At 42.6% G+C, this 26,131-nt stretch overlaps 1 pseudogene; it reads left to right on the top strand.

Annotated features, from left to right (window-relative positions):
• The first annotated feature begins 13,589 nt into the window (after nt 1–13,589).
• LOC107525953 (large ribosomal subunit protein bL9m-like) lies at nt 13,590–21,787 on the top strand (annotated as a pseudogene).
• The last annotated feature ends 4,344 nt before the right edge of the window (nt 21,788–26,131 follow it).

Raw genomic sequence — 26,131 nt, 5'->3', positions numbered from 1 at the left:
GAGCTCATCTCTGCAGTGCTCGGGCACCACTGACTAGCTTCCTGTGCTCATTTACCTTATCTGTAAAACAGATAATATTGTTCAAAGAATCAAAGAGGGAAAAATGGAACATTCTTCCTTCTCTCTAGACAAAGGGATCTATTTGGTGTATTAGCATAACTAAAAGAATGCACTTCAAATAATAGTGTCTATATGAACGTTCCTGTTTTTCAGATTGTCGAATTTGAGGGCTAAAAGTTACACTGTGATATGTGAACATTTATTGAACACCAGATTTGCACTGTAAGTGGTCAAATATTCCAGGTTGCCTGGAACAATTCTGGTTTGTGTTGTTCAGGCGTAATTATTAATAGCACACACCCCGTGCATTCTCAGAAGTATCCTGGTTTTAAGGATAAATTATATGGTTATTCTAACTATAACAAAAAAAGAATACGAGTGAAGATTTTCTGTATTTCCTGAGATAAGAACCCCCTCCTAAAAATCATGTCCTCGCATCAAAGTTAACCTTTGGTTCACATATATTATTTATTTTTACTTACACTGCATCTTTTAAAGGTGAAGAAAAATATCCAAGTCACTTCATTGCAGCCACAGTGCCTTCAGCAAATCCCAAAAGCAAAAAGGGAGCACATTTCAGTCCTGGGACAGGAAGCCAGGCTTTTTTTTTTAGGATAGAGAAGCTCTATAGACAGAAAAGGAGAGATGGGAATAAGGCTTCCTACATTTCTGGGCATCTCTCCAACAGTTTCTGCCTCATGGCCTGTGTCTTTTTTTCCCCCAATTCTGAAAGCAATTTCCCTTAAATGTTCCAAGTTTTTTCCCCCTAACTTAATCCTCTCATAAACTGAGTAGCAGTGAAATTATTTCCAGGTTTGGAGGGGGGGGGAGGGTCTTTTAACTGTTGCATACAAACATTACAAATCTATGGTAGAATTGCATTGCATTTCCTCCAGACCTGGGCTGACATGAGTTGCTAAATCACAGTAACGGTGGTGGGAAGGAGACAGTGAAGTTATTTCGTCGGGTACATTAGTGGCAGGAGTAAGTGATGAACACTTGTTAAACCAATTAAGAAATATCTATTGGCTGAAGTAATAGTTCTCAATTTTTTGGTGTTTGGGCACATTTTTTAATACTCGGACCTGTGGCTCTCCTCTAAGGATTAAATGCATCATGAGTTAGAACACTAGCACTCACCAGGCTGTCTGAGTAGAATGCCCACTACCACGACCAAGTTCCTTCACATAGTTACACAGCAAATGTCTTGCTTGTTGTAGGAAACACTCTTTGGTGCTGGCTTCATGGGCTGCTCCCTCTTCCCTCCTGCAGTTTGAATCCCGCTCTGCGCCATCTGTGGCACCCTCTCGGCTTGACATTCTGACAGCCATAGCCATAAAAGTACATGTCCCCAGCCATGGCAAAAATTAATTTTGCACATTGACCACAATTTCGTAACACAGCTGTTCTCAACACACTATTATGCTGCAGTGATTGTGAAGTTAGAATCAGAAACAACTCACTGAAAACATCCGTTTGAATAGAAAGTGAAACCTCAAAATACCCAAAGTCTGAATATCCATTTGCTGTTAGCACCTTTCATAACAGAGAATCGCATCTGACTTGTTCATCAGAAAAATCACTCTCAAACAGCTCATACGTTTTTGTATAATGAAGCGCATATTAACATTAACAGAGGAGGCTGGGGGAGGGATGCAATTGGGGAGGGGGACCTGGAGGACTGGAGAGAGTCTGATAATACTCTGTCAAGGGGGGTGATGGCTATACATGAGTATTCATTGTATTTATTAAACTCCAAAAATATGTAATACTCTTCTGTATGTATAGTTTACATATTTTTAAAGCATACGGAATCTGAGCACCCAATATTGAAAGGAAGCCCCAGTTTCACCCAGACTGAGAAAGCGAGACAGGTCTAACTTCAGGGGTGACTGATCCCTGAGGCATGTAACAGTAAGGTGAGGTCGTGCCTAGAGTCAGGTATTTCCTTTATGCCCAAACAGAAGCTCTCGGCTGCTTTAGGAAACAAGCAGCTGTAAGCACGCAGGGTCTGCGCAGTGGGCCACTGAGTCTAGTGTGGAGCCTGACAATGGCACCAAGAGATTGCTCGTGAAAGGGCCTAATTGCAACATAAACCCAGCACTAGACAGATGCAGAGGCGACTGTAAAGCCTTCCATGGTGTAAGGTATTGTGTTGGGCCAGCACAAGGAGAATCACAGAATAAGGTGAGCCCCACAGACACAGGAAGAGACAATAGGAATGAGACGAGCCATGGTGATATCAGGTAAAAGGAGGAAAACATCACTGGAGTGAGGCTGAGGTGCGGTACAGTGGTGAACGACACAGGTTGAAGGGCCTGACCAGCTGTTTTTAAATACTGGCTCCAGCCCACCTGGGCGTGGCTCTGCGGTGGAGCATAGACCTAGGATCCAGGAGATGGAAGTTGGATTCCCGGTCAGGGCACATGCCCGGGTTGCCGGCTCGATCCCCAGCGCGGGGCGTGCAGGAGGCAGCCGGTCAGTGACTCTCATCATTCATGTTTCAGCTCTCTCCCTCTTTCTTCCTCTCTCTGAAGTCAATAAAGATATATTTTTTAAAAATAATAAAAATAAATACTGGCTCCACCACTCACTAGGTACAGGGTGGGGCAAAAGTAGGTTTACAGCTGTGAGTACATGAAACAGTTTATTCTTGTGCTATTCATTATATTTTCTGTATGAACAACTGGAAGCCCACTTTTACACAACCCTACATATCAATCACATTGGGTGAGGAACTTAACCTTTTCGTACCTTCATTTCTTCCTCTGTAAAATGGGGATAACAGTAATTCCTAACTTCACAGGGTTCTGAGAATTAAATGAAGTAATCCACGTAGAGCACTTAGTGCGCGACATTATTAGCACTCAACAGATGTGAGCGGATGGGACCTGGGAAGCATTTTTCTAGGTGTTGGGCCTATCAGGGTCTAGCAGAGGAAAGAGAAGTGAGCAGGCCACTTTTTAAATTTATTTAAATTTATTTATTTATTTTAGAGAGAGAGAAGGGAGAGAATGAGGGAGTGAGAGAGAAACATCCATTTGTTGTTCCACCCGCCCATGCATTCCTTGGTTGACTCCTGTATGTGTCCTGACGGGATTGAACCCTCAACCTTGGCATATGGGACGGCACTCTAACCAACTGAGCTACCCAGCCAGGGCCATGAGCAGGTCATTTTCACCCAGTGTGATGTTGCTGGTGCAGGAGGCACAGGTTACTTCGAGTATACCCAGGGAGCACCTACAGCTACCATGTTTTGCGCACTAACAATGTACCATAGTGTCCTAAAGGGTGTAATCACATTATCTCATTAGGTCCTCACAACTTCAAGCCAGGGGTGAAACAGCTGTGGAAGGCAGAGCCCGTTCTTTCTCCTTTATGGTGCAGGTAGGGCTCCATTAGTGCTTCAAAGTATCTTGCACTAGAAGCCCTGTCTCCGAGAGTGTACAGGGGGAGACTGGCCTCATCTCCAGCTACCCTGACCGTAGCCATATTTTCCTAATCACATCCCTACCCTGTTGGAAAGCACTTCACTTTGGAGGTGGGCTAAGGAAATCTCAAGCCCCAGGCATAGGTATGTGAATGAATACTGGGGAGAGATGAGAGGCAGGCACGCTCTGGGAAGGAGCTGATCGTAGCAGTTGAGTGGAACTGTTCTATCCCTGAGCAGCTGTGTTCCCAGCATTCCAGAGAACGGCCCGCACACTGAGCAGCTCTCCACGCATTGTACCCAGTGACGTCAGCAGCATTCCCCCCAAACATAATTCTCTTCGTGGCTGCCCGCAGCTGCACCACTCATTCTCGCTGGGTTTTGGGAGTACACATGAGCTATTCATTACAGAGTCTCAGATCCACTATGAACTCTGAAAACCTCATTTTAAAAAATTATATTTATTGAGGTAACTTAGTAACATTATATAAATTTCAGGTGTACAACATCATAATTTGACATCTGTGTACTCTATTGCGTGCTCACTACCTGAAGTCTAGTTTCCTTCTGTTACCATGTATTTGACCCCGTTTACCCACTTTGCCCTCCACCAGCCCCTGAACAGCCCATATTTAAAAGGAGAGCGCTGCTTTCCCCAGGCTCCTTTGCTCCAGATTACATGAGAGACTAGCCAGTGATGCAAATATTCTGATGAGAGGCATTTCTCGGAATGAGTATGGGAGGGTCTGAACCTTGGACAAAGGGAATTGAGAAGATGTTAACCTAGGACAGAGGAAGACAGAAGAGCCCTAAATTAAATGAACAAAACTATATCAGCACCTAGATTTTTCAATCACTCAATGGATACTTATGGACCACTTACTCTGTGCCATGTGCCGGTAAATAAGTAGTGAACTTTTCAAACTATTTCTACCCTCATGCAGCTCGCAAGCTAGTGGAAGAGACAATCATTAAATAATACTAATTACACTTACGATAAGTGGTGGGGGGAAAGGTGCAACCTAGTATGTAGGAGTCAGGTAAGGCTCATCAGACAGACAACCTTTGAGCTGCAGAATGAAGGATGAGCAGGATTTAGGCAGGAGACAAATGGGGGAAGGGTGCCGGGAAGAGAGTACAAGAGGAGCGAGAAAAAGGCACCCCATGAGTGCAGGAAGGAATGGGCCAGGATCTGCGCCTACGTGTCCGTGGTGTGGAGACAGAAGATGTGAAAAGGAATGCAATAGAGTAGGAAACCTATTGCAGCCACTGGAGTAAGTCAGCTGTCCTCTCATCAACAAATGCAGAAGGCTCCAGTTAACTCACTTGCAAGTCTTTAGAATCTCTTGGCTACCCTCCAGGGTAGCCATATCAGGGAGATTCTTTGCACAGAGATCTGGGTTCCTTGAGGTCTCTGTAGGCATATTTCCCCAGTCTGGTGAAAGAGGAAGTACCCTTTTTATAATCCTAATATCTTTCAAAGCACCTGATTATACAGCAACCTATAAGCCATTTGTGGGAAAATGTCAGCACTGTGCTGATTGGGGGATGGGGTATCACCCCTGGATTTACTCCAAAAGGGAAATTAGAGAAACCCTTGATTGAATAATTTGGTCAGCTCACACCTGAGTATCTTCAATTTCCCTGTCTGGCTTCTTGTCATAGTTTTCTTTCTAATCCAGAAAAGCAGAATGTTTATAGCTTAAAAAGTACACAAGGGGATTTCAGATCAACTGCTTAGTCTATGGCTGCGATAGTAGCATTAATATCACAGAACAACTGCCCTGACAGCATTCCCAGCCCTTTCACAGAGCAACTCCCAAGACAGCATTTCCCAAGATGTATTCTGTAGAACACTAATTGCTAGAGATGCATCTCAGATAAAGGGTTCCATGGGTCAGTAAGTTTGAGGAGACTGCATGTGATAATCTACTGGTGGAAAGATACCATTATATTAGTACATGAAGGCAGTAACAAGTCCTATTGTAAAGAAACCCAGTATTTCCCTTGTGTGTTTAACTACAAGAACTCTTTGTCTGAGTAACTACATTTCTACATTAAGACTACCTGAGGGTATTCCTGTTGTCGAAGATGTGGAACATCTGGACTCTTATACACTATTGGTGTGAGTGCAAAATAGTACAAACACTTGGATAACAAATTGGCAGAGCCTTAAAAATTTAATTTTTTTTTTTTTTTTTTTTTTGTCAATCCTCACCCGAGGGTGTTTTTTCCATTGATTTTTTTAGAGAGAAAAAATATCTCTGACTGGGGCCAGGGATCGAGCCTGCAACCAAGGTATGTGCCCTTGACCGGAATTGAACCCAGGACCCTTCAGTCCGCAGTCTGACGCTCTAACCACTGCACATACCGGTTAGGGCAGTTTCTTAAAAATTTAAACAGATACGTACTTATGACCCACCCATGTACTCCCAGGAGAAATATAAGTATATGTCTATACAAAGACTTGTACACATATCTTCATAGAAGTTTTATTTCTAATACCTCAAAACTGGAAACAACCCAAATGTCCATTAGTAGGTGAATGGATAAACAATGTAGTGTGTCTACTGAGCAATTGATACACTCAGCAGCATGGATGAATCTCAAAATAATGCTGAGTGAAACAAACCAAAAAAGAGTGCATACTGTATGATTCCATTCATGTAATATTCTAGAAAGTGTAGAGACAGACAGTAAATAGTGGTTGCCTGAGGACAGGGAAAGGGTTTACAAAAGATATGAGGAAATCTGGGGGGTTACAGATACGTCATTACCTTCATTATGGTGATGATCTCACAGGTATGTACAGGTCAAAACCTATGACAACACATACTTTAAACATGTACAATGTATGTTGAATATCAATTACCTCAATAAAACTGTTAAAAAGATCAGAAAATTGAGTTTTCCAAAATAAATGGAGTACTTATTTAAAAAATAATAGCTGCCCTGGCCGGTTTTGTTCAGTGGTTAGAGCATCGGCCCTCAGACTGAAGGATCCTGGGTTTGATTCTGGCCAAGGGCATGTACCTCGGTTGCAGGCTCGATCTCAGGCCCTGGTCCTGATGAGTGCAGGAGGCAACCAGTCAACATATCTCTCTCACAGCGATGTTTCTGTCTCTCTCTCCCTTCCACTCTCTGAAGAACAATGGAAAAAATATCCTCAGGTAAGGATTAAAAATAATAACAATAGCTAATATTGTTAGCAAATTGATATATTAATATTTTTATATGCCAAACTCTATGCTAGTTAAGAATTATTACTTTCACCCTGGCCAGGGAGCTCAGCTGGTTAGAAGCATTGTCCCGATACACCAAGGTTGCAGGTTCAATCCCCGGTCAGGGCTCAGGGCAACCAATGAATGTATAAATAAGTGGAACAATAAATCTCTCTCTCTCTCTCAAATTAAGCAGTCAATAAAATAAAATATTACTTCCTTTCATACCCTCAATAACCTTATGACAGAGATACTATTATTTCCATTAAGTGATCAAATCACACAAACCAGCGAGATGCTAAGCCAGAATGCAAACCCAGGATTTCCACAGTTGTAACCACTGTATAACAGGTTCCAGGAGGCCTTTGAGGAATTTGCAGTCCAGTGGGGAGTTAGACACCACCACCCCAACTTATAAGAGAGTCAGTGAAGGGGAGAGGAGGAGAAACTTTAATGAAGATGGAACTAATCTCCTGCTAGGTTCCAAACAGGACCATTGACCCAGTGGCAGTGGGCAGTGCCCTGGACACAGCCCTAGGGAAGGGTGGGAAGCCTGTGAGCAGACAGGACCATGCACACTTGGTTCTGGCAGCTCCACCAGTCAGGGCTTCTCCAGTTCTGCCCACATACGAGACAATCAGAAGCAACTAAGGAAGCATTGCCTTATTCCCTTTCAGGGGTTCTGAGAGAAATTTTAGATGGAAAACACTGAAGCTTTTGAATCACAAGTAAGTCCTTTCACTGCTTAGTGTTCCCACTTCCTTGTCTCCAAGTTGGAGAAGTTGATTAGGTGTGGCTGTGGTCCTTCCTCGGTCTCACGTGCTCTGTCCTGGCCTGTTTTTATGGTTTTCCATAAAAGGCTCTATGGGCATCACTGAAATATCTAATAGGGTGACTTCACTGCTCTCGGCAGCTCTGCTGACTACGGGGAAACGTACCGAGATCACAAAGCAGCATCATTAAATCACCGAAAAAGAAAATCATTAACTGTGGATGCCCTTTTATTAATAGTTACTTTTCTGATTATAAAAGTAATATAGGTTAGTTATGGGCATTTTAGAAAATACAGACTGTGAGGAAAGAGTTAACATGCAGGTCTGGTTGCTTACTCCTTGCACATGGCCAAGGGACCCACGATTAACCCTTGGCTAACTGCTGGGAATGCGGTCTCTCGAGTGGTCCTCAGATTAGTGATTGATGGGTTGGTTACATACACCTGGAGCAGTGGACATACCTGCTTGTCCACTTGCTTTGCACAAACATCAAGATCACCTGGATTCATTGTTAGGGTCCCGAGTTTTGTTTGCCATAGGTGGTTGCGTAGCAAAATATACCCACGTGACCAGATCCCCATAAAAACCTTGGACTCTGAGACTCAAACAGGCTTCCACAGGCAAATCCATTCCACACATGTCCCCATTGTTAAAGGTGAGAGAAAGATACCCTGTGTAGCCTCAGACAAGGAATGACATTAGAAGCCTGTGTTGAACCTCTCTGGACCTCACTAATATACCTTTTCCTACCGGTTTTGCTGTGTATCCTTTGCTGTAAAAAAGCTCAGTAAATGTATAACCTGCTGTTGACTCTTGTGGGTCCTTCTAGTGAATCACCTAGTGAAACACACAAATATAAAAACAAAGAAAATATAAATTAACCCAAATCTCCCCACCTAGGGATCATTGGCTAGCTTTAAAAACAGGTTTTGACCAACCAAATCATCTTGCAAAAGTCCTAAATTGTGAGAAGCAAACAAAACTTCTAATTAAATCAATAAGTTGCATTGGAGAAAAGATTAAATTTTACAGAGGCCCCACATTAAGTGTTAAAAGAATAATTTTACTGTTTTAAATGATTACCAAGATTTACTGAACTTGGCTTTTGTGCCATAATAATGGTTCCTTCTATGACTTAGTCCTTAATTTGGAATCTAACTTTTAATCTTGATTGGTTTCCTATGGGAAGAGACATAACACTTAACAAAACATTTTTATTTATTTTTTGTTACTCCTCACCTGAGGATATCTTTTCCATTGCTTTTCAGAGAGAGTGGAAAGGAGGGAAGGAAGGAAGGGTAGAGAGACAGAGGAGAGAGAGAAACAGCGATGTGAGAGAGACACATCGATTGGTTGCCTTCCCCATGTGCCCCAACCAGGCCTGGAGGTTGACCCTGCAACCCAGGTACGTGCCCTTGACCAGGAATCAAACCCGAGACTTTTCGGTGCACGGGCTGACGCTCTAACCGCTGAGCCGCACTGGCCAGGGCAAGAAATTGTTTTATAATGTCCCCAGGAACAGGTGGTGAAAAGCAGAGACTGCTGTACATGCAAGCTTTGGGAGACAAGGGGCGAGAGAGTGAACAAGACTAGCTGCCCTCCCATGTACCCCTTCGCTCTTCCTTGACAGCTTCCCCCATTCACTTTCATAATAATAATAACTGCTAACATTTATCGAGTACTTACTCTGAGCCAGACACTATTCTAAGCTCATGTTTTCTTTTATTTCATCTTTATAACAACCTATTCAGTAAATATTACTATTTTATTCTTTATACAAATGAAGCCAAGGCTAAGTATGATTAAGTAGCTAGGTAGGACTAGGATTTAAACCTAAACTCAAAAGATCAATTGCTATACTTCATGTCTCTTTATGTTCAGTCAAAGGAGACATCACTGATATAAAATGGGTTTTGGAGTTAGGCTTTGTTTAGTCAGGGAACAGAACCAATAGTGTGTGTGTGTGTGTGTGTTAAGATTTATTTTAAGGAACTGGCTCCTGCAATTGTGGATACTGACAAGTCTAGAATTTGTAGGTCAGGCTGGTGGGCTAGAAATTCAGGGAAGAGTCGATGTTGCAGTTTGAAGCAGAATTTCTTCTTCGGGAAACCTCAGGATTTGCTCTTAAGGATAAGGCTCACCCACATTATGGAAGGTAAAAAAAAAAAAAGTACTGATTTAAATATTAATCACACAAAAATTAACCATCACAGTTTTTTTCTTATTTTATTTGATTAAGTTTGCATTCAGTACTATTTTGTATTAGTTTCAGGTGTACACACAGTGGATAGACAGTGATATAGGTTACAAAGTGTTCCCTCTGATATTTTAAGTGTCCGCCTGGCACCACAGATAGCTATTACAACATTGTTGACTATATTTCCTAGGCTTTACCTTGCATCCCTGTGCCTATTTTGTAACTACCAATTAGTACTTCTTAGTCCCATTATAACCATCACAGTTGTGGTTTTCTTTTTTGAAGAGGGTGGATCTTCAAAAGTACTTTACTCAGGACTCATCCCAAGATGAGCCTGCTCCCAAGTGAAAAACCAGTCCCAGGAGTTGGCGATCCTCTTGCTACAGCGGTGCAAGTGTGGCATTGGCCAGAAGAGGGCGCTGCCTTCTATTTGTGTAACAATCCGCATGGGAACCAATGGAACGGAAGAGATTTTGACATTACTTTCAACTAATTCTTTTTTTACAGCCCTTGATTTCAACTTTGGTAGAATAAGTGCCTATGAACTTTTAGTTTCACTGTGAGGCCAAAGCACCTCATTGACAATACTCAAACCTTACCTTCAATACTGCAGACATGAAATGACTGTGTCCTTTGGTTTCCTGGTGTGTTATAACTGGTCTAGTCAGCACAGCCCAACCAGTTTTTCCAGATCTGGCCAACTCAGGCTGATGCAGGGGGAAGGAAGAAGCTGGGGCTGTTGGCGATTGAGAGAAAGAACTGGGAGGACCCCTGGGGCTCCTGGCAGTTGAGGAATCTTCTAGTGAGATACAGAGGGCAAGCTTGGGAGGTTACTGCTTCTGGGTTTGAGCAAATAATATTACAGGCCCCTTTGGCACTACAGCTCTGTCTAGCAGAGCAGTTCATCTAATCTCTGGATTCTTAATTTGAAATGGAAATTCACATAAGTATAGTTTTTCTTCAGTTCTCATTAATAATTAACACACACACACCCTTTGCTCTAATTTTAATGACAGCTTACACTTGAGCAGTTTCAGACTTTACAGAGGGCTTTCCCATCCCACAGCAAGTACTAGAGCAGGTACTAATTATTTCCAATTGACAGTTGGTTTGCTCTGGCGGCCCCTGTAATCCAAGCTTGGAGGCCTGGGGCTTGGTTTTAGCTCTGTGCTCTGTCACCTGTCAAAAACACATTCCTGACTTTCATTCACTGCTGTTTCCAATGTCCATTAAAGCTGAATGTATGCAAACCCTGTGACCCAGCAATTCCACTTGTAGGAACATCCACAACAGAAGTGTCTGCATGTGAGCACCAAGAGGTATGTGCAAAACTGTTTATAGCAGCATTATTTGAAATAGTCAAAAACAACCCCAAATTCCATTAGTATAGAGCTGATAAAGAAACTGTGGTATCTTTTTTTTTAAATCCTCACTCAAGGATATGTTTATTGATTTTAGAGAGGGAGGAAAAGGAGGGGGAGAGAGAGAAACATCAGTGTGAGAGAGACATCAATCGGTTACCTCCTCTACACACCTGACCAGGGATCAAACCCACAATCTAGGTATGGGCCCCAACTGGGAATAGAACCTGAAACCTTTTTGGAGTTCAGGATGACGCTCCAACCAACTGAGCCACCCTGGCTGGGCAACTGTATATTTCTATCATGGAATACCATATAGTAATGAGAATAAATAAATAAGAGTACACAAAACGTGAATAAATGTCACCAGTATATGTAAAGTTCAAGAACAAGCATAATTAGTGTACATCTCTAGGGTGATCGAAGTTGGGCTTTTGACTCTGAAACAGCTATAATTCAAGAAAGTTAAAACCCCAATGGAGGTAAAGAAACCTTCTTTGATGTCCAAGAAAGGGACTGTGACTATGAGTGCTTATGCTGTGCTTACTGTAGGAAAGATCTTGTTTATTGTCTTCTCCTGGGCTGGATAGTAGAGTATATTTTACTATAGTTTTGAAAAACATCTATAATGTTGCATAATAGATTGTCCATATTAATAACTAAATAAATAGTATATCAAATTGTAAAACAAAAAGAACAGGCATAATTAATATGAAGTGTTGAAAGGTTGTGGCTATACCTCAAAGCACTAGTAACCAGGAGGAGGTATGGGGTCCTCAGGAGCACTGTTAATGTTCTACTTCTTGACCTAGGTAGTAGTCACCTGGGTAATATAGGTGGGTTCACTTTGCACAGATTCACCAATCTGTACATTTTTGGTGTATGTACTTTTCTGTATGTATGTTCCACTTCAATTAAAAGTTTAAAAATCCCAATTTGTCCAGCTGAATTACTTTTCCATGAGCAAACGTTAGTTTTGCTTAAACTGCCCAAGCGTAGCTTAACCCTGATGAAAACAGATTTGTTTATTGTTCTGTTCTGACAGTGAGCACACCACCATTCCCTGAAAGTGCTTCTGAAGGGTTGAGAGAGCAGGTCGACATGTGCCTTTGCAATTGTGTGTGCAAGAATGCGTTCCAGGAGGGCTGCCACACAGGAAGCTCAGCCCCTGCCCCCCATACCACAAACACATGTTCCTTCTGCGTGTCCAGAGAGTAGGGAAGGGGGCGCACCCAAGGAGGACACGCCAAACACAGCAAACATCTCTCCAAATGACTGTCCCATTTTTAACAGCCAATGACACTAGCACTATTTTGCAGGAAAAACGAGAAACCTACCCCTGTATCCCAAAGGTACAGATGGCACCTCTAGAAGAGAGACCAAAAGCATGGGGCAGCAAACTGAAGCTGCTCAGAAGTCCATGGCAAGCCCTGGTGAAGTCATAAATGGAACCAGATTTCCTGTTTCCCAGATATAGCCTGCTTCTCGTTAGCCCTTATTGCTCCTTGCAGGACCTGGGTACTTGAAAATCTCAAAGGACAAAATGTACAATGACACATTAGATCAAAGGTTGGCTGTCTCCATCCATGGGCCAGGGCTAAACACACACACACACACACACACACACCCTTTCTCCCTAGCTCCCTCTGCTGCTTTGGAGAGCTTCTACCATCACTTCAGCTCCTTGTTACCTTCTGTGTCAGCAATTCACCGCTGTTTCAGTCCCATACTCCATCCCAGGGGCAAAAGAGAATCTTGAAAACCACTTTGATAGACACCCACTCTCACGCTCTCTGCAGCTGAATTGCAAATGGTCAGAGGGACACTAGCTGTACTTTTTGCACCTTTCCATGTTACGGTAGGATCATCAGAACTGTGGAGGCTGGGCCATAAGGTATGTTGTGACCACCACCGCAGAACAATGGGATGAGAGCAGAGGCCAGGACTGAGCCAGGGTACATTCTTCCAGGGTTTACATGAGTCCTGAAAGAAGCAGAGATACTCTGGGGTATGCATAATTGGAACCCCACACCAGGAGTTTTCCCACAGTGGCAATACTCAAAGTCAGGTAGGTGGCACAGAGACATATACAAAGGAGTTCATTGTAGTGTTGTTGTTACACAGAAAAAAATGAGAAGCAACTGAAACATCCAGCAACAAAATTATCAAATTATATGATATCTTCATATACCGTGGGTTATCATACAGCCATGAAAAGAATGAGGCAGCTCTATATTAACTAACACAAAGTGGTCTATGCTATAATGTTAAGCGATAAAGGCAAGTTGGAGAAAACTATGTATCACATTTGTGTTCTAAAATTCCTGTATGTGTGCACACGCAGTCTCACACACACTAGCACTGGTAAACAGACAGAAAAAGATCAAGGATACTCACTGTCAGATTACCCATGAAGAGAGGAAACGAAGTAGGGAGATGAAGAGGAACTTTTCAATTGCACCGTATTTGTTTCTATAGTATTTGTTCATGAAATCCCAATAGTTATTTTGCAATTTAAAAAGCATTTTTAAAACTGAGGCTATGGGGATGGAGTATGGAGGTAACGCATTTGATGGGGAGTGGTCAGCACAGTCAGAAGCTTCTGTGAGTCAGGACCCAGGGCTGGGAAGTGGGCTCTCCCACATGAAGGGAGAGGCTCCAAGCTCTTGATGATGCATGACCGATCCTTTTTTTTCTTGTTTGCACTCTCTGTGGTCATGTGCTCTTGGTTCTCTGTCTTTGGGGTCATGTGCTCTTGGTTCTCTGTCTTTGGGGTCATGTGCTCTTGGTTCTCTGTCTTTGGGGTCATGTTGGTTCTCTGGGTTACTTCCAATCCTAGCAGCCAGAGGGAAAGACCCCCACCCTTAGAAAGCCAAGGGAGGATGGCTTGGGCCAACTTGGCTCTAAGCTTTATGAAGAAACTTCTTAGTGCCCACCCTCTTGAGGTTCTTTTCCTTAGTGCCCACTTTTTGGGGGTTCTTTTCCTGGGCCTTTGCTATCAGAGCACAAGATCTCCAGAGGCTGAGAAAAAGGTACCACAGCACATGGCTAATTTTTAGTCCAGTTTACTGTTGTTCTCAACCCAGATCCCACCTTAGAATTGCTCGGGGAACTTTAAAAAACATAAGCCTCAAATATGCATTGAAATATAGAATAAATGTTTTGCTATGTTAGCAGATGACCAGTGTGGGTGAAATAGAAATTTTCATCCATTCTGGAATGCGCGTAAATTGGTTCATAGCTATTTGAAAAACAATTGGGCCAATAATAAAATTTCTCGGAATTTCTCCTAATGAAATACAAAACAGCTGCAATAAGGAAAATTTATGTAAAGATTGGCTCATCATGTCTCCTTTTATAATAGCTAAAAACTGAAAACAAACTAAATGTTCAACAAATGGCAGGTGAATGGGTAAATATGTGTACTTCATGGAACATTCCCCAACAATTAAAGTTGTAATGAAAATTTGTAACAATAAGTAAAAATGTGCTAATGATAGACTTGTAACTTTCTTGGACAAAAGTACTTTTGTACTTATATTAAAGTTCATTTCAAGAGAAAGAATAAATATGTTCAGGTCTCATCCCAGTCTAATTAAATCAGAAACTTGGGGGGTGGGGCCTGGACATCAGAAAATTTTTAAGTTTCCCCAGATGATTCTAATTGAAGCCCAGGCTGAGAGAAAAACACTCGCCTTGGATTGGAATGAGACCTCCCCATTCAGCTGTGGCCCAGTCTAGCTCTTCTGGATGGAGTTCTACATGAGGAACTGAATTCCCCTGGCCTTGTCCCTGCATATGGGGACTAGTGGGTCAGGCGGTGCCCCCAGTAGGAATCTAGTAATAAATTTGGGATCATGGCCAAATATCTTTACATCTAATCACAAACAGAGTCAGGTACACTCATTAGGAAGTAAATGGTTAAAATAATCTAGGTGAGAGTGAGGGCTTGAACTGGGTCGGGACAGCAGTGGGAGGCATAGCAGAAGCAGATCCTACACAGCTTGGCACCCGAGCAAATGAAGGTGCCTACAGAGTTGGAACCAAACCCTGGAATGTAGGTGGCCTGTCCAGGAGGGGATCCAGCCCTGCAGAGCCCGTGGGTGCCTGCCTGCAAGTGTCAACCTCCACAGTCTTGTTAGTAGGGATAAAGCAGAAAGCTGAGAAGGTTTGCAACCAGGAGATGCTTGCCTACAGGCCTCTTTACAAGAAGATGCTACAGCCTATTTGTTGTTGGGTCAAAGGAAACAGATAAAAACCTAATAGGAGAGAGAAAACTCATGAAAGGTGAACAGTCAAAGGGGTCTATCAGCAGAATATAATGATCCCCTTGTGACTCAATATTCTGAGGCCCTCAGGGGAAGAGTGACATAGTGATGTGGCATGATTGACAGGCCACCAAAGAGCTCCCTGCTCATAAATGTTCTCCTTACCCAGGCTCCCTGTTGCCTGGAATTCCACTGTTAGGTAAATTTTGCTAGGATTACTAAGCAGTATACATTTATTGTTGAAAGGAGTAACACTTTGATTCAGCAACAATTTAGTGGAATTGGTTTATGATTTATTCAGCCAATTTAAGTGCCTACTTGGTACTTGGTGGTACTATGGGAACTAGGTAGGACACAATGGAAAGAAGACTTTGTCAAGGTACTAAGACCTAATTCCATTCAGAAGTATCTACTGAACACCTGTCACCTCACAGGGAGCTGGTGCTGAGACAGGAGGAAACAGAAAAATGCACAACACTGTCACCTCCCTCAAGGAGCTTTTTGCCTTGTTGGAGGAATCCAAACACACAAAAGATGGATGGAAAAAGCCACTGCCTATTAAACTGCTAATATAATCAAGGGCCAACATGAAGAGTGGGACTAAATGCCTGCATGTCAAAGAGCCTTTTCAGATACTCTCACGATTGAACTACACTAACCCTTTTCATTAGGGAGCCTGGAAAATAAGTTATTATAACCCTACTGTTTTCTGAATATTAACATGGGTGTGACTTCCTGTTTCTGAGGCCTCACCTTAGTTTTTGATCTACACCATATAGCTCTGGCTAGGCTGAGCACTACTGAAAGGGACTTATTTATTAAGCATTTATGTGCATAAGGGCCCACCCACTTTTTTGCCTATGCTCCCAACTCTGGACACTTGCTACGTCTGAGTTCAGGTTTCACTTTGAATGAACACCCACAAGATACGTGGTTTTTGTTTATCATAGTCATGTATACAAGATATCCTCATGAGAAAAGCCTCAGCAGCTGCTGGCTCCAGCTGTCACTAGGGAGGAAGGACTGAGATAGTCACCCAACTGGAGTAATAAAGCAAGATTTAGTAACAAAGGAACAGACATGGCTCAGAATCCAGGCATCATGCAGGGCCAGACAGGGTGATACTGCCAAATCTTGAGAAACTGTGCCTTTTTATGAAACTGTCATTGGTAAATTATATTATCCTGGAAACACATTCAAGGCCAGAGATCCTTTAGGGCCCAGGATGAATGAGGAATGTGGACTAGTACATTCTTAGTACAAGAAACAGATCTACATCTAGCCTGGAGGAGGGGCAAGCTTGCTGGCACTGGGGCTGGGGAAAGACTGGGAGCCAAACTGGAAATCAAATCTGGGAAATCAAGGAAGAACAGACAAAACACAACCTAAGGTCAGACAGTGAGGGGGCACGAGTTTCAGAGGAGGAAGAGCACAGAATGGGGCACAAGATGAAGATGGAAGTTCAAAACCAGGGGAGTTAATTGAGATTACAGACCAAGAAAAATATTCATTGCTTCTGGAGGTAGGGGGGCTGACTGGGAAGATAGAGAGGAAACTGTCTGAGAAGATACAGAGATTGTAACAGTGGGGAACTACAATCCACCCCACCATTCTTTTGACATTGTTTCTATAAATACTATATGTAGCTTGTAGATAAATAGCATGTTTATATAAGAATCCTAGGAACTAATCAGAAGATACAGATTCTGATCTTTAGTCATCCCAGTTCTGGGAGATTTGCTGACCTTCAACCCTAGAACCAGGATGCCATGGAACAAAGACCAGGATGACACACACCAGATCATCATTTGACCAGCTTTGAGGTCCTTAATGGAATGGACTGTGCTGGTCTGCATGTAGAGAACTTTTCAACTGTCTCTCCTTGATATCTTTGTTCTGCTTTGCCTCTCCCTCCTTATAAAAACCTCTGCCTGCACTGAGATGGGGAGATGGGCTTTGGACAAGAGTCCCCCATCTTCTCAGGTGGCTGACATTTGAATAAACCCCTTTCCTTCTTCACCAGCACCTGTCTCATGAGTTTGGCATTTGTGGCTGCAGGCAGCTGAACCTGGGTTTTGGTTACAAGATGAGTATCCATATCTTGAAAGAAGTGTGTATTACACAGGTATATCCATTTGTCAAAAGTCATTTAATTGTATACTTAGGCTTTGTGCATCTTAATGTTTGTAAATTTTACCTTAAAAATTGTAAACATATTGAACTCTCATTAGGTTTACATATATATGTGTGTGTGTATATATATAATATGTCTTTATTGATTTCAGAGAGAGGAAGGGAAAGGGAGAGAGAGAAACATCAATGATGAGAGGGTCATTGATCGGCTGCCTCTTGCACACCCCCCACTGAGGATCGAGCCCGCAACCCAGGCATGTGCCCTGACCAGGAATCCAACTGAGATCTCCTGGATCATAGGTAGATGCTCAAGTGCTGAGTCATGCTGGCCAGGCTCATTAGGTTTATGTTTAGCAATGCTATGGATTAGCAGTTCTGAAACTACAATCAGTATATTACTGAGCTTGAGGCTAATGGAATCTGGATTCTTTGCTGTTGGGAAAAGAAGTTACAAATGAAATGCAGAAGGGGTGGGTGGGTGTTTTTGCATTGGAGTTGGAGTTATCAGTATAACTATGTATCTATGTCTAACCTTAATTTCTCTCCAAATACACATATATATACTTCTGATATATATCTCTACATTTATCTACTTCTCTGTGTGTTTATGTAATATTACTTAATTGTGTCTACTAAGAGCACCTAGAAGCAATAACACACCAGTAGGAATGAGCACAGTTAGCACTCAGATCTTGGATTCTAAATACCATTCCCCTCTAAAGGAGCCAGGGATCCTTGAGAAATGATTTATCCTAGGGTCAGGCCAGGGAAAGTAGAGGATGAGCCTGGAACATCTTGTTTTATGCCAAAAAAATAAGGAAGTGTTCAAAGAATCTTGGGAATATATTGGAAGAACTCTGAAGCCAGCTTGAAGAGGCTCCCAGTGGCTAAATTGAAGACAATTTGAGTATCAGAATAAATAATATTTGTAATGGATTAGATCCCTTTGAATAAATTGAGAATCCATCTTAATATAAACAAACAAACAGAGGTGAAGGAAAACCTCTCATTACAGTAGAAAGTCATCATCAATGGATGCTAAAACTGATGGGTAAAGTTTGATAAGAAATAGATAATTACAGCATTACAATGTATGCTCCCACAAATTACTTATTAATTACAAAGGAAAAAATAACTTCACAGTGGCAGACACCACTTAATCAACTCATCAAACCTAACATCACTGTATTGGTATAAACCAATATTGAATATCATGTGCCTTCGATTAGGATACTTGAAGAAGGACACACCTTCAATTCTGTGATATTCCTACCAAAAATGCATAATCTGAATCTAATCATGACGAAACATGAGGCAAACCCAAATTAAAAGATATTTTACAAAACAGCTATACTCTTTTAAAATGTCAGGGTCGAGAAATGCAAAGACTGAAGAAATGTTCCAGAATAAAGGAAAATAAATAGACCTGACAACTAAATGCTGTGCATGATCAGGAGAAGGGAAAAAAAAAAAGTAAGGACACTTTGGGGCAATTAAGGAAATACAGGGTGGGGCAAAAGTAGGTTTACAGTTGTTCAAATGGTAAATAATACAATAATAAATAATAATATAAGAATAAACTCTGTTTTGCTCACTTATAACTGTAAACCTACTTTCGCCCCAGCCTGTAGGTAGTAGTGTTATAGTGACACTTCATTTCCTGATTATGTTAACTGTATGGTGGTTATGTAAGGGTACAGTAACCACCCTGGCTAGGTGGCTCAGTTTGTTGGGCATCATCCCAAGCACCAAAAGGTGGCTGGTTCGATTCCTGGTCAGGGCACGTGTCTTGGTTTTGGCTGGACCCCCGGGAGGGGGAATGCAGGAGGCAGCCAATTGATGTTCTATTCTCACATTGATGTTCCTCTTTCTCTTTCATGCCCTCCCTGTCTAAAAACCAATAAAAATATTAATTTAAAAGAAGAGTACAGTCACCTCCCTGAAGGAGCTTTTGGAAAATGCTCACTGGAGTATTTAGAGGGGTAAAGGGGCACGGCATCAATTTGCTGTAAAATGGGAGAGACAAAGAGAGAGAATAAGACAGAAGTGCAAACAAATGGATCAGAGTTTGCACTATTCTTGTCATTTTTCTGTACAATGGAAATGATATCAAAATAAAAAGAACCTTCCTAAAACAAAACAAAGCAAATAAACCTTTGCCTGTGGTCAGGAGCCAGGCAACAAACATGACGATCACTGCAGCCGGGAGGCCTATGCTTCCTGTTGGGGCCAGAGCCAGCCCGAAGTGTGGTCATTCTGGAGCCCAAAGCCCCCCGGGGGGGGATGGGTAATCACCCGTGGGATAGGCTAAGCTGGCTGAAACATGTATCATGAAAATCCCATCTGTGAATAGACCACAAGCTGGCGTGCAGCTCCTGACAGAGCCCACCATATCCTTACAGCAGAGAGGCCTTGTGTGTAGCAGTTTTGCATCAGATGATTCATGGGTAACACACAGCAAACAGAGATAAATCATTTGTAAACGTGTGAATGGTGCTCAGATTTCATCTCTTTTAATAAATTGTGTAAGTCTTCTGCTTTTGTTACAGCCCATCAAGAAACAGAAATGTGTTTGCATTTTTGTAAGGAGGGCTAATATTTTAATCTAGTAAAAGAGTTTAGGGTTAAAAGAGTATAAGGTAAAATCAAAGTTTTCCCATTTAGTAAGAGTACAATTAAAAATACAATTTCCCTAGGCCCTGGCCAGCTAGCTCAGTTGGTTAGAACATTGTCCCGATAGGCCGAGGTTGGGGGTTCCATCCCTGGTCAGGGCACACACAAGAATCAACCAATGATTGCATAAATAAATGGAACAACAAATCTCTTTCTCTCTCTCTCTCTCTCTTTCTCTCCCCCTTTCTGTCTCTAAAATCAACAAATAAAAATGTAAATATACATACACACACACACACACACACACACACACATATATATATCGTGTCCCTAAGCAATTATTTCCCAAAGAGAAGCATACAGTTTACAAGCAAACATAATTCATTACTGTCTCTCTGTGGTTAATACCCAATGCCCGGCCTTTTGCCACAGCTCTAGTGCCATCTTTTGATGTGGCCATACATTCAGCAAACTAAATCCCCACAAATCTAAGACCAAATTAATTGAAAGTAAAACAGAGTTCTTCAAGCAACCCTAGTAACTTTTTCTCAAAGTAAGAGGAAATCACTGTCAGATCCCCTCAAATCAGCCCCACTGTGTAAGTTGCTCCTGACATTTAGCTTACATTAGGGCTGGGCCTGGGAAGGACTGAGTGATTGCACTGTTAGGGAGTGGGACAACCCAGAACTCACCTTGCCTTTTCCTCTGCTTGCCTGTGAGGAGTGTTTTTAACTCCCATTCTGGCTCTAGCAGGGCAGTGCCCTGCCCTGGGCAGCACCTGGACACCATTAAAGGAGGCGCTGCCCCAGGAAGGCCTGGAAAACACAACTTATTAAAGCTAGGCTGAGTCACTGGGGTGTGGAGGCTACTGAGTCACATTCTTGCAACATATCAAGCAAACAGAGAACAGGGAGAGATTCTGTAAAACTTTTTCAAGGCCAGGCTCACCCTCACTCTCCAGCTGCCAGGGCAAGGTCATCGGTCATCCTGGAGCACTGGGGGAAGGTGCCACTGGTCAGGGAGGGCCAGAAGCCACACCTGCACCGGCGACACTGCGTCTACAAGCTGGTGGGGAACAGGGAACACTGGCCAAGGACAACCTGGAGCACATCCTCATGCAGTCGGTAGAGGAGCTTGGAGTCTGGGGTGACCTGGTTTCAGTGAAGAAACCTGCAGGCTGTATCAACTCCTTGCTCAAGGACTGGCTGTATATTCATCCCCTGAAAACACAAGAAGCTGTCTGAAGAGGAGAAACTGCTTAGATGAGAGGGAAAATTAAGAAAGATCCAGACCAAGGCAGGTGAGGAGACAGTGAAATTTCTGAGAAGCTGTCACCTGGAGGTGGGGTGAAAAACAATGCCAAATGGGAGCTCAACCCTGAAATAGTTCTTTGCCACTTTCTCAAACATCTGTAATAGAGTCAACAGGAAAAAAATTAACAATAATAATAAAATTAAAAATAAAAAATTTTTTAAAAGGTTGAAAAAAAAATCTAGGTGTTGTGGTAGGACCACATGCATTAAAGCTACCAGAAGAGCCCATCACACAGTGGAGTGTTGGTGTGAGGTGATGGTAAACGGGCTTGACACTGTCAGGGTACCTATGACTGAGGTGAACTTTGAGAGCTGCAAGACTAAATAATATAAGTGCTGCTTAGCCCAGCGAGCTGCCGAAGGAGTACCCCCACCAGCTCCCAGAAGATCTGAACCTGCTCTCCCTCAGAAGCCGTGAAGCAGAATCCAAAGCACAGTGGAGCCAAGATGAACCAGCTCTGACCAAATATGGAATTTTAGAGAGCATACGTGGACATCGGGCTAAACTGCATATACATGTTGAATTCTTCATGCTTACCCTCCCCATCTTTGACTGTTGTCACATCTAGACTTCCTGGGGTAGTCCTGCTCAAGAAGTACCATGCTGTCAATTTGATCAGCTGAATAGTAATAGACCAAACAGTCTAGATCCTATTTTCTCTTCTTCCATTGGAATTCACTGGAACAAGTGGAAGAGCCATTGTCTTTAGTACTTGGCTCATTGTCATCATCCAAACTGAACATTTATGTCTCAAGAAGAAATTAAGAGGTTGTGTTCTAAACACACACACACACAAACCCGTTTTCAAGGCCACTTCACAAAAGCATTCACCAGCTCTGCAAAAATGAAATAAAAGGTGAGCAGAGCCACAGCTCCCAACTTGGGCCAGTCCGAACCAAACAAGGTCAGGTTAGCCCATGGCTGATCCAAGAGAGCACACGAAGAGACTTCCTGAAAAGCAAATCCTTTCTGGGGTCTGAAGGCTGCGGCAGAGAAAGGGCATGAAATCCTAGTCATGAAAAAGGCTTAAGGTTGGGAAATGCCCTCTCACTGGGCATCTCAGCAAGTCTCTTACCAGACTCTGGTCTCCAGCTGGACAGAATTTACCCAAACAGAATATGTGGCCCTTCAGACCCCGAGGACCCAGGGAGAGAGGAGTGCTTTGAAACTGAGATCTGTTTCCAGGGCATAATTGGTTCAGATCTCTGAAACCAGAAGACGAAAACCTAGCTTATTAGGGGATCAATAGCATCTGAGAGGCAAGTTTGCTGGAATCTAAAGTTTCACTGGATAAGCAGAGGCAGGCCTGACTTGTTTTCCTCAAAGCTCAACACCATTTCTTTTAGGCAATGATCTGAAGTGGGACACCTGGCTCTGAGACCCAAACTAAATGTTCATCCTTATGAGTAAATGTTTCTGATAGATCACATGGTAGGAACCCACAAGAAACAAAGAATGTTGAGACTAACACACTGGTGTGATGGCCACACCTGTCCCCAACAAGACATCTCAACCTTGGCTTTTTGTTTTGTTTTGTTTTTAATCCTCAACTGAGGATATTTTTCCATTGCTTTTCAGAGGCTTTTTGTTTTGTTTTTAATCCTCAACTGAGGATATTTTCCCATTGCTTTTCGGGGGGGGGGGGGGGGAGGGAGGGAGAGAGAAACACCGATGTGAGAGAGACACATCAATTGGTTGCCTCCTGCACGAGCCCCAACCGGGGCTGGGGATTGAGCCTGCAACAGAGGTAGATGCCCTTGGCTGGAATTGAACCCAGGGCCTTTCAGAACTCAGGCTGGCGCTCTAAGCACTGAGCCAAACCAACGAGGGCAAATTGTCCATGATTTTTCAAAGATGGCCAGGAGTGATTGTGAGGTCACTAGTGATTTGAATTTCATCTTTTAAACATATTTGATTTGAATTTTATATTTCAAATATACTTGGATTTCTTTTAAATATATATTTAAAACTGTTTTTTCAAACTATAATTAAAAATACAAACATGCAGTTGTTAGCTACCAAATTATAACACAGTGAAACCAATGGCACATAAACTTGTGCTGACAGATTATTGAGCCAATCTTGAGAGAAAGCCCTCCCTCCTTTCCTTCTCTCTCTCCTAACAGAACTTTTCTTTTTAATTTATTGATTTGAGAGAGAGAGAAGAAGGGAGAAAGAGAGAGATTTGCTGTTCCACTTATTTATGCATTCATTGATTGCCTCTTGTACGTGCTCTGACCGAGGATCAAACCCTCAACCTTGCCATATTGGGATGACACTCTAACCAACTGAGCTGCCCAGCCAGGACTCCTAACAGAATTTTAAGTACAACTTACCTATGGTAAAATGCACATGAATATTCAAGTGTATAGCACATGAATATTCACACATACAGTATACTACACTCCATATAACCACCACCTATATCAACATATCCACAATGTCCAGCACTCCAGAAAGTTCCCTTGTGCCCGTTCAAGTTACTAGCACCCCTCCCCCTTCACTAGTCTGACTTTAGAACCATAGACTAGTTAATCATATACCATTGATTAGGGAGGTTGTGCCTCTGCACTCCCAAGAATGCAGCACTTAGTCAACTGCCACATAAAGCTTAGAAGCATGCATTTGGTTCATGCTCTTCTCAGGCCTTGGTGAGCTTTCACAAACCCATATGTAAGCTGCCACATGGTCTACCGCTTATAAAAAGTGTTGTGTATTTCATGTCTGGACTTTTGTATCTAGGACAAGAAATTCAATAGTCCTCATAATAATTTGATTTGGAAATTTTAAAATGTTCTGGTGTCAGGTGGGTACTAGACTTATTGGGGTGATCACTTCATAAGCTAATAAATGTCTAACCATTATGTTGTACACCTGAAGCTAATATAATATTGCATGTCAACTGTAACTGAAAAATAAAATTAAAAAATGCAACATCTGTGAAAAATGCAATAAAATGTGGTGTGCCTATAAAAAATGACAAGGCAAGCTTTAAAAAAATATTTGTTTACTCTTTGCAACTAAAATAATAAAGGTAAATTAAATGCTGAACTTGATATAAGGTTGCAATCGTTATACCTATATTAATTATTTCAAATTTTGGTACTCATCAAAATAGTAATTTTTTCTCATAGATTAAATTTATAAGAAGTGTATGCTAAATAAAATGTAACTTAAAATGCATACAAGCAAATTATTTTTTAAATATTTTAAAATTAGGGTTGATATAACACTTGCCTGAAAAAGTTATACTAAAAAAGTTTGCAACCCACATCCTAGGACATAATTTGTTTGGGCAAAGAAGCTTGATGACCCTTCAAGTAGCTGCGTTTTTCTGTTCTTGACATGCAATTGCTCTCAGACTTAGATCCTTCTGGACCACCCTTGTTCTTTTCCTGGCCAGTCTGAGGCACTTTCTCTATTTGTGAACAAAACGGAAGCAAAGTAGTCAACACTCTGCCGCCTTCACTAGGAGACAGCAACCTTTTGGTGCACAGGACGATGCCCAACCAACTAGCCACACTGGCCAGAGTTTACTATTCTTTAAAAAAAAAGAGAGACCATTCTCAAAAGTTATAAAGTGGGGAGGAAGGCATGGGCCTGAGGGTGGTGAGTCATCACAAGGCAGCTTGGAGAGGGCACAGAGCTCCAGGCATATGAGCTGCGGAAGCCTCACTTAATTTCCACAGGACTCAGGTCAGTGAGCTGAGCTGGACATGGGACCCTTCTGACATGAGGACTGGAGGGGGCGGCTGTTCAGGATGGTGGTCAGCGAGGGCCGTGGGAGGTACAGGCAGACGGCCTGGGGCCGCTCAGCTGCTGGAAAATGGAAGTTCAGAAAGTTGCTTGGACTGTGTGAAGTTGGACTTAGGACAGAACCAACCTAACACTTGGTTAGGTAACACACACCACAGGTACACTGAACAGGGCTCTGAACCGCACCATGGAAACAGGCAGGATTTCCACGGTGGGAAGCGGGAGAGGAGCTCGGGAGCAGAAGGGGCAACTCAGTGCAGGAGCCTGAGTCCGCAAGAGAAGTCACGGGGCTCCCAGCCTAGATTAGGCTCACTCACGCAACTGCGGAGCAGAAGGGCCGAGAAGCAACCAAGAGGCTCTAATTGGGATGAAAACTGAGGAAGAGGTTCTGAAAGAGGCTCACAGCTCACAGGCAAGGAGGGCAACCCAGTTCCTCCCACCACCCGTGGAAATATTGGAGAGCATGACTGTTGCAGTCAACCACACAGTAGGTGTGTGGGAGGGGGATTTTCTAGATAAAACCTAAGAAGGAATTAGGGAAGCGGGGCCACCAGATGCCTGGTCCCACTTGTGACGTATTCTGAGTTTTGCTGTGGTTAACTGGCCCCCCACACACACACTCTTGCTACCTTTTAACCTTCTATTTCTTAGTAGTTGTGAATACACAGCAGTGATTATGGTGGTCAAGAAATCAGACTCCCTGGTTTCATGTTCTAACTTTACCACTTACTAACTCTGTGAACTTGGCCAACTTGTTAAATGTCCCTCAGTTTCTTTCTTTTTTTACTCTGTGAAGTTGGAATAATAATAGGACCAGCTCATGGGATAAATATGATTAAATGAGACCATGTATGTAAGAGCTCATGGCTCTTTACAGGGTAAAGGTTCAATGGGCATTTGCCTATGGCGATGGTGAGGATAGAAACACTACTAGCAGTAGAAGATGACAAACCAGACAATGGTCATGTACTTGTCTCAGAGATGGGAGAGCGGAAGGGGAGCTGG

The sequence above is a fragment of the Miniopterus natalensis genome, chromosome 1 (genome assembly GCF_054644295.1).
Source record: "Miniopterus natalensis isolate mMinNat1 chromosome 1, mMinNat1.hap1, whole genome shotgun sequence".
NCBI classification, from domain to species: Eukaryota; Metazoa; Chordata; class Mammalia; order Chiroptera; family Miniopteridae; genus Miniopterus; species Miniopterus natalensis.
The sequence above is the reverse complement of the archived record's forward strand: the minus strand, read 5'-3'. Positions and strand labels throughout refer to the sequence as shown.